General features: G+C 43.5%; 1 long non-coding RNA gene across 1 annotated transcript; it reads left to right on the forward strand.

Moving 5' to 3' along the window:
• Positions 1 to 411: 411 nt before the first annotated feature.
• LOC131275084 (uncharacterized) lies at positions 412 to 10625 on the forward strand. The gene is made up of 3 exons (XR_011646930.1): positions 412 to 772; positions 4017 to 4201; positions 10455 to 10625. It is a non-coding gene; the product is annotated as an uncharacterized lncRNA (long non-coding RNA).
• Positions 10626 to 11180: the final 555 nt, after the last annotated feature.

An 11180-nucleotide genomic window follows, 5' to 3' on the forward strand; every position in this document is an offset into this window, starting at 1 on the left:
GCACCCATTTTCTTCCACCATGGGCAGATATTCTGATGGAAAGAAATGGCTGAAGGAGTAGTCACTTTTGCCTGAATTCCCACCGATCGGTGCCGTTTTTGCGGGCAGCAGAGATTTCTTGTGGGCTCAGAGAGCGACGGCGACAGTCTGCACAGCTCTTTTTTCTCACCGTGTGGGATCGGGTGCGATAATGGGGGGCATTTCAGATTCGAGAAGGGCCCTTGGACTGTGACAAAGTCCTTTCCCGTGCCTTGTGTCTATAGGCATTGTGTGGCCTCCGCTGACGACAGCACCCCCGGAGGGGACAGCAGCCCGGACGGCTCGGCCGACTTGGCAGGGCTCGGATTTCCTGGGCCGGATGGCAGGCAGCGCCCCGGAGCCCTGTTGGCACTGGCCAGGCCCAGGATGCACGGGCCGGCGTGCGCATCCCAGGCATCCGCCCGCGCCCGGCCCGCGCTGCGCAGCTGCTGCAGATCCGCCCGGGCCGCCGCCTCCTCCGGCGCCTGCGAACGGCAGGAATCTCCCCGCCCCCGGCCCCGCGTCCTCCCCTCGCAGGGGCCGCCCGGCCGACTCGCCCATCTGTCACCCGAGACGCCCCACGTGGGTCGGCCGGGGGTTGAAGGGAGAAAAAGGCAGAGGCGTCGAGGGAGGCCGGAGGGAGAGAGGCGAGGAGAGAGGAGCGGAGGAGAGGGGGCTCGGGAAGGCCGCGCGGAGAGCGGGCGAGTTGCAGAAGATAGAAGAAAGGCGACCTGAGACTTCCCGGGAGGGCCAGGTAAGGAAGGGCAGGTGAACAGGAAGGAGGGGGAAACTGGGCTAGAGAGAGCGGGGATAGGGAAAGAGGAAGGATTGAGGAAAGGGCTGCAGATAAGAGATGAAAAGAAGTGCAGCAGCGGGAGAACGATTGTCGAGCCTGGAGGGGCGAGAGTTTTCCAGGAGGGGTGGGGGAAGAAACGGGGCAGCTGCACCTTTAAGGTTGCCAAGGCGACGGCTCTGGCCAGAGAGAGGCGCATTGACGTCATCGGTCGAGCGCTGATTGGCTGTGGCCCTGTCGTTTCCGGTGGCGCTGCAGCGGTGGCGCTGCAGCCGAGCCGCTATAGCTGAGCCGAGCCGGGCTGGGAGGGAAGCGTTGAGGAAGCTCGGCGCGCCGCGGCCTCGTACCCACAGCTCGGTCCCCGCGGCCGCCCGTCCCCAGGTGAGTGTACTCGGCCGGGAGCCCCGGCGCAGCGCGCTTCGTCGTCCCGCCGCCCGTTTGGAGGCGCTGGACCAATCCAAGATGGCGTCACCGAGAGCGACCTGCAGGGGCACGGCCGCACCCCCTGCCCCTCCCCGGGCGCGGCAGGCACCTCCCCGGAGGCCCTGCTCCCCGGGCCGCGCCCCCGGCTCGGTTTCTGCATTTCCCCCCCCCCCCACCCCCAAGGCCTCCCACTGTCGGGCGTCGGTTTCAGGGCTGGGTCCCCGGCGCCCCCCTCCCCCGCCCGCGCGTCCTACCCTCGCCGCGGCCCGGCCCCGCGGCCCCCGCCATCCACGGCCTTCCTCGGCCCCGGGCGCTCCAGTCGCCTCCGCCCCCGCGCGTCGCGGCCTCCTCGCTTGCTTTTCCCCCATTTCCTGAAGGACAGCAACTCGATTTTACCGGAATCCGCCATCGTCGTCACCCTCTCCGATTCTGACTGCTGTTGAGACCCGGCAGTTCTCTTTCTCTCTCCGTCTTTTTCCAGTTTTTTCTAGCAATTGCTCTTTCTCTCCCAGGATTATCCCCCCCCTCTCCCTCCATAATGAAATGATCATAAGTCTTGTGAATTTCCTTTTGTTCTCCTCCCATCTCCCTCCCTTTCCCGATTCCCCGCCTGGGGCTTCCTCGACGCTCCGACTAGAGTAGGATGAGAGGTGGGCCTCCCTTCTGCATTTTGTGGTCGCGATCATGGCCTAAGTGAAGTGAAGGGCAAGTCCCTGTCCTTCGTCTCGAAAATACGCGATAACTATTAACCCTTCCAGCTCAGTGCATATGTGGTGCCACACGGGGTACGAGCTTTTCAGCAGAGGAAGGAAATCTAACGCTTGCTCAAGATGAACCCAAAGAAGTGTCTGAGGTAGTGGGGTCTGAGTCAGGAACAGTTTCTCAAAGTCTTTTGAATATTTCCTGGCATGTAATCCTTTTGAAACTGGATTTTATCTCTACTGACTTGGCCAGAAGAAAGAGTTGAATGTGTTCTTATGAGTAGACTCACAGCGTAAGTTTTAGAGTAGTTAAAAAATTGGGGGGTAGCTAAGTTGTTGGGGGTCTTAAGAATAAGTATAAATACAGAGTTAATATAGGTATATTCGGTTAAAAATATTAAGACCTTGAAATTTGGGCATTCAGGCTTTCACATGGTGACCGCATTAATCTTGGCGCATTTTTGTTCACATCCTGCTTTATTACCAGTGTGGTCTTTTTAATACCTAATTTTGTTTCAAACAAAAAGAAACAGTTTTGCCTCTTGGACTCACTTCTCTCATGTCCACCAACTAGAGACCTGATCTTTGAATGATTTCTCTGATCAGTTGAATAGAGGTATTGATATATTTCTGAAATATAAATGCTTTGAAGCATAAAAGGTCAGATGTATCATTGTTCTTGGTGGCCTTCTGTGTTATTTGAAATACAGAAAAGCTACTGAAGTGGATTCTCAGTTCATATGCTTGATCTGGAAAAGTGGCTGGTACAAATCTACCCTAAAATAAATAAAAGTTTTTTTTTCTTTGTTTTTTTGTTTGTTTTTGAGTGTTTATTTCTGAAGTAGCAGCATAATTCTTTTTCCATGGCCTCTTATTCATGTGCTTGTCTTGGAGCCACAAACTTTCTCATGGTCTGTTAATCTACTTGTTATTGACCTTTATCATGAAAGTTGTCAAAACAAAATGAGTAACAGCATGCCATTTTAGAATAGCTCTTACTGTGGTATTTCTCTTTTTATATTTACAGTTGCATATCACTTGTGTGTGCTTTATAAATGGAAAAGTTCGATTAGTATTGAATTCAGTTGTAGAATGGAGGGGAACATCTTCTAATCTTAACTGCTTAGTAACTAGGAGTTGGAAGGACAACTGTTTATGATCCTGCTGTTAAATTACTAAGCTTTTAATGCCATGGTAAGCTTCTCATTATTATATCCCTATTTATTTTACATCAAGGTAGTGCAAACCCTCTAAAATCTATTAAACGTATTTTATTAAATGTTTATGTAAGTTTCAGACTTACACAAACATTTCAAATGAAGAAAATGTTTTGACATTTTCCTGTCTAACTGTTTTACAATTTACTTGGTAAAGTTTTTTTTTTTTTTTTTTTTTTGCTACTAAGGATTTTCCATCTTTTATCACAGGTCAGGTGTATTGTCATTTATGGCTGGAATCTGGTAAAAGATTCTGGAGTAAAAGGTTGCTTTTAAAAACTCTTCTAGGGTTCCTTTTGTGTCTTTAAAAATTTTGATTACTCTGATAGTTGGCTGATCAGGTCCTTTGCTCCAGTGGTTTGCTGCGTGACATTAGGACACTCCCACGGGATAGGAATTACGTGTAGGGAATGTCAGATGTTCTTCATTTTGCTTACTTGCTCTCTCTTAGAGCAGACTTGTGTGCCCTTGTAACTCTCTGTCCTGTTTACCATTTACATACTTCCTACGTCATCATGATTTCTTTTACAGGGAAGGACTGAATGAAATTCCCTTTAGGGCCTGACTCCTCTGCAGCCTGCCTCTACAGGAGATAGTGGCTCATACTTCCTCTCAGGAGCAGAGGTTATTGCCTCTTGCTGTTTAGACCAAATGAAACTCTTTTTGGAAGAATGCTATTTATGTACATATTTTATTCCCTAGTCACCAAGTCTCCCCTTTTTATATATGTATATTTAGTGAACAAAAAATCTCTATGAACCAATTGCCTAGTGAATTTGGCAGGTCAAAAGTCAAATTGGCATTTGCTCTTTGTAAGTTGTTTACACAAGCATATGTATGTGTGTTTTTGTTTTTGTTTTGTAGAGAAAACCATGGCGTCTGGCAGCACTGCCGCCAGTGAGGAAGAACGCAGCCTCCGGGAATGTGAGCTCTACGTCCAGAAGCACAACATTCAGGCGCAGCTCAAGGATTCTATTGTGCAGTTGTGCACTGCTCGGCCTGAGAGACCCATGGCATTCCTCAGGGAATACTTTGAGAGGTTGGAGAAGGTAACAATGTGGGGAGGTGATGAAGGACCTTGAAAATTGCAAAATTTAATATAATAGAATCATGTTGACTTGTATTTTTTGGGGAAAATAGTATTCTAACCAATGAGTGGTCTGAAACAATTTGCAAAAAAAAAAAAAAGACATTTCTAATAGTTTTAGAGTTCCTAATTATTAGAATTTACCAGAAAGTGAATCTGTAGGCTAAGCCTACTTGGCTAACAAAAAAATTCCAGTCATTTCCTTGTAACTGTTTTAATTAATAGAACTGACTCTGACAGATAAAATTGATTGGAAGCAGTACAGCAGTTAACATGAAATGAGAGCTTCTAGGGTACTTGAAAGTAGGTAATGCTTTTATTTGACAAAGCAATAAGCCTTATCCCACCTTTTAAAACAAGTGTAATGCAACATTTGAGTCCAAGTTGTGATAGATAAATAAGAAATTCTGAATTAGTGCAATCCCTTTTACTGTAGAGTGTATTTCACATGAATTGACTGTAGAGCTGAGATGTCATGATTGACAGTTGTCAAAAATTTACTCTATAATTTTGGTCAGAACTTTTACCCTCATTAAAAAAAGTAATCCAGGATATAATCTTTGTTGTTCATTGTCATTGTGTGTATTTGAGTGTGATCTAAGTATATAATGCATGCTTTTCTAAGCAAAATGGTAATTTGCATCAAAGACAACACTTCAATTAATTTCCCTCATGAAATTATGAATGAAAAAGCCTGGATCACTAAATGTTTTGAGTAGTTTGAGTTGTATGTTTGATTCGTTTCTTGAAATCAGTAGGATAAATTTATAGATATTCTTGTACATAATGAAGTTTTGAGATGGTAATTATTATTATGAACCAAATGGCAGGAAATTTTTCAGGTATATGTTTATTAAATCTTGATTTAAAGAAAGATTTATTATTTATAAAATCCCATTGACTTGGACAATTTCTTAATCAGCAGAACTTATTAGAAAAAGAATCTATACTAAGATTTTTAAAAAGTGGGTGGCACAGTGATGTTAATTTTTATTTTATTAAAGCTTTTTGTTAAATTTGAAGTTTAGTACCATGATTAGAATAATTAAAAAAAAGTAATCAGTTGCCATGAACATAGCTTTCTGTGTTGCAATTATGGTAGAAATTCTGGCTTCCTCTTGTTTAAATAACTTCCATAGAGTTAGTGAAAGTACCATAAGGCCAGGCCATGGGTCTTCCCTGTTTTGAAATAAAGCGTATTCCTGGAGATCTTGTTTTGAAATGGGTCACTGTAAGTTGATCCCTCTTCTCTTTGGACATCAATAGAAACCATCAAACGAGGGGATAAAGTTGGTGAGACATTAAGTATGTGTCTTTTTATAGGTAGTGTTGAATGAGTGGTGCTAGTTTCAAAGCCTGTTCTTAATCACAGCACTGTTTAAACACTAATCAAGCTGGAAAGCGAGATATAATTGTTACAGTAGTTTCTTTGCAAATGGGTTTTTAAGATTTAATGTGTATTGACTTCTTTACCACCTGTTAAAAGTCATAGTTTAACAAACTTTTCTCTGTAATTCAAAGGTCTTTATGAACTTGTGTACACTCTTTTAACCAGGGTTGACCACAGCTACCTGGACTTTCAAGTAACCCTAGATTTTCAGCTTTTAACATGTCATTATTCTACATATTAGGTGTCAGGTTTGTATGTCTGAAAATACGCTGTGACATCCCAAGTCGGTATTAATAATTCTTCATAACCTAGGGTTCATATTTCTGGTACCCTCAACTACTCAGTAAGAAATACACCAAAAAGCTCTCACAGTTGTTTCTTTAAAAGCTTTTGCACTTCAGATCATCATTTGGAATTTGAGACTTTTTTATACGTGAAATACATGTATTTATTAGAACCTAGCTTGTGTGATAGGGCAGAGGAATTATAATGGCCATGACCATAGAGTGTCTGTGTGTGTCAGGTGCTATGTGAAGTATTTATACATATTAGCTCATTCTTTGAAATGTGTGAGGTAGGTGATTATCACCATTTTATAGAGGAAGCAGGTAAAGCTCAGAGAAATTAAATAACTTGTCTGGTGGTCATACAGTGCAGTAGTCAGCTTTTGCTGGAACAGCATACAGCCCCCAGATTTTATATTGTTATTTCTTGGTTACGTGTAGCTATGTTGGGCTCATCCCTTCTTGTCTTTTTTTTTCATTTTGAAGATTTATTCCGCCCCGCCCCGTTGTCTGTTCTCTGTGTCTATTTGCTACGTTGTCTTTGTCCGCTTCTGTTGTTGTCAGCGGCACGGGAATCTGTTTCCTTTTGTTGTGTCAGCTCTCCATGTGTGCGGTGCCCTTCCTGGGCAGGCTGCACTTTCTTTTGCGCTGGGCGGCTCTCCTTACGGGGTGCACTCCTTGTGCATGGGGCTTCCCTACGTGGGGGACACCCCTGCGTGGCAGGGCACTCCTTGTATGCATCAGCACTGCGCATGGGCCAGCTCCACATGGGTCAAGGAGGCCCGGGGTTTGAACCGCGGACCTCCCACATGGTAGACGATGCCCTAACCACTGGGCCAAGTCCGCCGCCCCTTCTTGTCTTCTTGACAACATGGAGTTTGCGGGGTGAAGCGGAAGGAGCAGCCGCTATGTAAGGCATGGTGTTCTCAAGGCAGGGAGAGGACAGAAGCTCAAGAGGACAGAACCAGAGTGCAGAAGCAAACATCATATGGCATGTCAACTTACATTTCATGGCTAAAGCAAGTCATATGGTGAAGCCCAAAGTCCAGGGGCATGGGAGGTTTATTTCACCTACAGGGAAGAATGGTAAGGGCAGGAAGGGAATGAATAATTGTGAAAATGTAATAAGCGATGGGGACAGAATTTAAACCTAATACTCTAGGCCATTATGCTATTAACCATTATGTAGACCGGGGTTTTTGTTTTTGTTTTAATTAGTGAAAGAGCTAAGGAGGAAGGAAATGAGAACAGAATGAAAACAAGAGAAAGGATAAAAAATTTATCATAGTACGTATTAGAAGTTGATGGTCTCGGTGGTGGCACTGAGTCATCAAGATAAAGTTATATTCAGATTACTGTTTCAAAAAGACTTGCTAGCATCCATGAAAAAAAAATTTTAAAATCAAAATGTTTTTGGTACTTCAAAATCGTCTTAAAAATTCAGTTAGGGAGGTGAACTTTGCTCAACGGTTAGAGCATCCGCCTACCACATGAGAGGTCCACGGTTCAAACCCAGGGCCTCCTTGACCCATGTAGAGCTGGTCCACGCACAGTGCTGATGGGCGCAAGGAGTACCCTGCCATGCAGGGGTGTCCCCTACATAGGGGAGCCCCACGTGCAAGGAGTGCACCTCCTGTAAGGAGAGCTGCCCAGCATGAAAGAAAGTTCAGCCTGCCCAGGAGTGGTGCTGCACACACGCAGCAAGATGACGCAACAAAAAGAGACACAGATTCCCGGTGCCACTGACAAGAATAGAAGCGGACACAGAAGAACACACAGCGAATGGACACACAGAACGACAACTGGGGCGGGGGGAAGGGGAGAGAAAGAAATAAAAATAAATCTTTTAAAAAAAAGAATTCTGTTAGGTTGTACAGTCCCAAATTAGATGATATTTGTGGGGTTTTTGGGGTTTTATCCCATGACATTTTTGTGAAATACCAGTGACATTTTGGGGGTAGGGTTTGTCTTTTCCTTTATACCCTTATGCTTTAGGGAGATTTGAGTTTTGTAGTTTTGTGTTAATATGGAATGGGAAACCTTACTTGTTGGAACTACAGAATGAAAATGAAATGAGTTTTCTAAAAAATGTATTTTTAAAATAGGGTTCATATTCACACTTAATTCAGATTTCTGTAGATACAAAGGGGTGTAAAAATGAAGTCTTAACTACCCTGATGCTTTACTTAAACCAATATTCCAGAGATTATCTATGCATTTCCAGACAAAAGAACTTCCTTATTCTTTTCTGACCTGTGCACTGTGAGCCATTGTATGGATGCACTATAATTTGTCATTTCGGTGATTTCCAATGTTTTACTCTTAAAAACCATGTTGCATTGAATACCTTTGTATGCATATCATTTCAGACATATGCATATCTTAGAATAAATTCCTGGAAGTACAATTACAGGGTCAAAAAGTAAATGCTTTTGTAATTAAATATGATATAAAAAATTAGTGTATTTTGTTACATTGTATTTTTTCTTAATTGAAGATCTGAAAATCAAGATAAATGAGAAAAATAAAGATAACCTTTGCCCTCTCCCAAAAAAAGAAGAAAATAAAGAATCAGGAAAGATTCTACTAATAGGAATGAACAGTGCTAACAACTTGATGATTCTCTTCTAAACTTTTCTTGCTGCATTAGTTCTTGTATTTATTTGGATGCCCAAAGCAGGGCAGAGTACCTTGCAGGAAAAGAAAGGCATCTTAAATTTTTGTTGTATTAAAAAATATGCTAAGCTATTTGACAAATGTTAACTTTATTAAGAATTGGAAAGATGGTTTAGAAAAATAATGCAGAATGGCTTAGTGAATGAAACAGTAGTAGACAATGGGTTTCCCCCCTTACTTTAGCCATTATTACTCATTCTTCATTGCAGATCTGAGAGGAATTTCTTTTTAAGGCCCTAGGTTTGAAAAATAACTATGTTAAGTCCATTTGTCTCAGTTTTTATTTAAATTGGTTCAATAAGTAGCTTTTTAAAAGCAGGTACATTCTTTTTTTTTTATTAACTTCAAATGTAAGATCTGATAATAAAGCATCTAAGCTCTGCTGAGAGTAGTACTGTCAGAGCTGAGCTCATTTAAATTCATGGTTACTGTCACATCATGTCTTTCATTTGTTTATTTTCAGGACTCTAGCTAGAATGTGGAAAGCTTAGGACCCTTTCCTATTTTTTAAAAAACTTTAAAAAGGTTTATTTATTTTTCTGCCCTTCCCTCCCTTCCCCCCCGTTGTCTGCTCTCTGTATTCTTCTGTGTCTGCTTGCATTATCCCGTGGCACTGGAAAACTGTCTCTTTTGTTGCGTAGTCTTGCTCTGTCAGCTCTCTGTGTGTGCGGTGACACTCCTAGGCAGGCTATGCTTTTTTTCGCACGGGGCGGCTCTTCTTGTGGGGTGCACACCTTGCATGTGGGGCATACCTACATGGGGGCGCCCCAGCATGGCATGGCACTCCTTGCGTGTGGCAGCACTGCGCGTGAGCCTGCTTACCACACGGGTCAGGAGGCCCTGGGGATCAAACTCGGGACCTAGTAGATGGGCGCTCTATCAGTTGAGCCACATCTGCCACCCCTTTCCTGTTTGTCTTTATGTTCCCATTACCCTGTGTGGGACTTGGCATGGCAGATCCAGGTGTTGCTTATTGAATTAATGATGAAATAGCTCAGTAATCTAGACATCTTTTGGCTACTTCTGCATATGAATTGTTACAGATAACATTCTTTTTTGGGGGAGTGGGGGCATGGGGTGTGTCTTATTATCTGCAGCAGCATTAAAAATTAATCATATTTCCCCCCCCATCTGCTCTCTTTGTCCATTCTCTGTGTGTTCTTCTGTGTCCGCTTGTATTCTCATCAGTTGGCACTGGTGTCTCTTTTTATCGTGTCATCTTGCTGCATTAACTCTCTGTGTGTGTGGCACCACTTCTCAGTGGGCTGCGGTTTCACGTGGGGCGGGTCTCCTTGTGCAGGGGCCACTCCTTGCGTGGAGGGCACCCTTATGCGGGGGCATCCTGCATGGACTAGCACTCCTTGTGCACAGCAACACTGCGCATGAGCCAGCTCAGCACATGAGCCAGCTCACCACATGAGCCAGGAGGCCCTGGGTATCGAACCCTTGGACCTCCTATATGGTGGGTGGACGCTCTTTCAGTTGAGCCTTGTCTGCCTCCCAGTATTTTGTTTTGTAATTTATTAGTCACATGCATTGCAAATAATTGTTGTCAGTGTTTTGTTACTCTGAATATCTTATTTTTTCCATGCATATTATGTGTCCTTATACTAATGGCTTTAGCTCATTAATAAAGTATAGTACTATTATCATGAGAGAACAGTGCAGTCATTTGAGACTGTTTCTTTTCAAACTTTACTGTCCATTTTTCCATTTAGAAATGACCTGTCCCCCCCTAACTTTCACACTGGTAATAGAGGAAGAGGCTTGAATTGACTGAGATGGATGGATTATGATTGGTATATGAGAATGCCAGCTTTACATGGGTGAAGAATTTCATTTTACAAACCCATCATTTCTTTCAGGAGGAGGCTAAACAGATTCAGAATCTGCAGAAAGCAAGCATCCGTACTGACTCGCGGGAGGATGAAATCTCTCCTCCTCCACCCAACCCAGTGGTGAAGGGCCGGAGGCGACGAGGTGCCATCAGTGCTGAAGTTTACACTGAGGAAGATGCTGCTTCATATGTTCGAAAGGTAGTTCTGATATCTAACCAATGGGGAAATGTTGTTAACTCACTTGCTGGTCATCTGGTCTCACTTGATGAAGGTGTGCAGTATTTTGAATAGTGAAATATAAAACGGTAAATCCTACTTCATTCTGTATAGTTCTTGGGTACTAAAGAACACATTTCTGTAATAATGTGCCGTCAGAGAAAATAACCAATAGTAATGACAAACCAGTGAATTTTGGGGGTCTCTTTTCTGTGCTATTGTAGTACTGTAGAAGGAGCAGGCAGCACTAGTACTCCTTTTTCTCTCGAATCATGAGGTCGGGTTTTTGACATCCTGTTCTTCATGTGGAGGCATTTAACCTTTTATCCTCCTAGTTTCATTCATCCTAATCTTTTCCTTTTAGCTGGCCTGTCAGTTCGTGTTATGCTGTTAGCCCTAAGGGGAACCACAATTGTCCTGGCACTTAAGGCTTATGAAACTAATACTACATGATCGCTGTTTAAAAACTGACCAATTGTCATAAAATTAAGGTTTAGTTTTGCCTCAAAATAGTGACCTTGGTCAAAGTGTTTTTGT

This window comes from Dasypus novemcinctus, chromosome 21 (assembly GCF_030445035.2).
Source record: "Dasypus novemcinctus isolate mDasNov1 chromosome 21, mDasNov1.1.hap2, whole genome shotgun sequence".
Taxonomy (NCBI): domain Eukaryota; kingdom Metazoa; phylum Chordata; class Mammalia; order Cingulata; family Dasypodidae; genus Dasypus; species Dasypus novemcinctus.